General features: G+C 37.6%; 1 non-coding gene across 1 annotated transcript; it reads right to left on the bottom strand.

Moving 5' to 3' along the window:
- Window positions 1-243: 243 nt before the first annotated feature.
- On the bottom strand, window positions 244-315 carry trnac-gca. Its single transcript has one exon. It is a non-coding gene; the product is annotated as a tRNA-Cys (tRNA).
- Between the last annotated feature and the right edge of the window lie 1,604 nt (window positions 316-1,919).

Genomic DNA, 1,919 nt, shown 5'->3' with positions numbered 1-1,919 from the left:
AAAATGTACATTACTGCCATTTAGCAGACGTTTTTATCGAGAGCAACTTACATAGGTTACAGTTTTTTACGTTATACATTTGTACAGCTGAATATTTATTGAGGCATTTCTGAGTTAAGTATCTCACTCAAAGGTACAGCAGTTTACTAGCAAGGAATCAAGCAACCTTTCTGTTACGAGTTCTGCTCCTTACCACTATGCTAGTAGCATAGCGCCCCACCAAAGAAAATAGCTCCTTTCGTAAGGGGGCACCCGGATTTGAACCAGGGACCTCTTGATCTGCAGTCAAATGCTCTACCACTGAGCTATACCCCCTTTACACATGGCGTCAATGTACAGCTAAGACCATAAATAAGCTGTAGATCATGGCTGACAAAGTTACTGACAATGAGAGCTACATTTGCAGGAAGAATATCAGAATTATTGATGAGGGGACTCATAGTCCTGGGCCGTTGCAGTGATCATTGACCATGAGAAGCTCTCTCCAAGCTTTGCAGCATCAGAGAATTATCATAGCAAAAGCTAAGCGACTACTGACGTGTGAAGGTAAAAACATTATCATCTGCCGAGACTTCTCGTCTACAGTTTCACAGAAGTGGCATTGTAGCTTCAATGTAGTGTGTGAACAATGAACAAAAAAGAACATTAAGTGTATGATGTCACACAACAGCCACAGACACCCTTTCCAGTCACCTATCCAGGTGCTTTCCTGGATAATTTGGGTTAGGATGAAAGCAGACATGATTTTAAGTGGTTCACTTATTTGTGTCATTGTTTTAATAGCAAGCAATTTGGGGTGTTAATCAGAAGACAATACAGTGAAATTTTTAATGGATTGATTATCCATTATACTATATACCATTGCATTGTAGTGATTACATAATTTTATTGGTTTGATAACCCATTTTACCATATAATAATCTATTACATTGATTATACAATTTTAAAGATTTCATAATCCATGGTAAAAACATCAGGATGTGGTGGGTTCACTAGTATGGTGAATTTTACATTGGAAATGTACATGTTATGTCAAGGGATCTGATGCCAGTGTCACTGAAGCACACCTCCTTTTGAATAAGTGCTTGCTGTTTTATTTTATGTATACCAACCTTTTTTGTGATTCTTTTGACCATACTGTAGGGTCACCAGGTAGAAAATGCTGCTTTCCCATTAGCATGATAATTTGGGATTTTTTTACAGCAATGGATGACGAATGTAATGGAAGTACAGAAAGGAAGGGTCAGGATGGGGGCAGGAGATTGGAGAGAATAAAGGATCTGCATTCTGTGAGATGTTGCACATGCTGTTGAGGATATTTCTTTGTTCAGAGTGTAGGTTCCTCTCAGTATAGTTTTATTTAAAAATTTCTGCCATTTAGCACCTTTCTTCCTTGTTTTTTATGGTCTTGTGAAGGGGATATATTGAGTAGTGTATGGGCATATTTTGGGATGGAATTGTTGTTTATGAGAGTGCTGCTTTTATGTCTAATGAGCTATCATAGAAAACAGTGTCTTTTATGTTGGAAGGAACAGTAGCCTTTGTTAGACATACTAGCTCTCTGCTGGTTTGCTAGGTGTTTCTCATGCACTTCACCAATTACACACCTTTTAGATGCTGCATTCTCCATGCACATGGAGCATCTTTTTTACTGATTCACAAACGCTGATCTAAGAATGGTTTCACTCAGTGTAAAAGATGTAAGTTGTGCTATTAAACATAAGAAGATCAAACAGAAACAAGGTCATGAGCATATTCCTGTGAATATGCCAATTATATATATATGATACCCGTAACTTAAGGAGGAGCAACAAGAGGACCTGCAAAAACCATGTACAAAGGATTATTTTATAATTATTAAGTCCTTGTAAAGCATAAAGCCAGTTATGGGTCTGAATTTCATACACACTCACAAAAAA

The sequence above is a fragment of the Megalops cyprinoides genome, chromosome 10, assembly GCF_013368585.1.
Source record: "Megalops cyprinoides isolate fMegCyp1 chromosome 10, fMegCyp1.pri, whole genome shotgun sequence".
NCBI classification, from domain to species: Eukaryota; Metazoa; Chordata; class Actinopteri; order Elopiformes; family Megalopidae; genus Megalops; species Megalops cyprinoides.
This window is presented reverse-complemented; position numbering and strand designations above follow the sequence as displayed.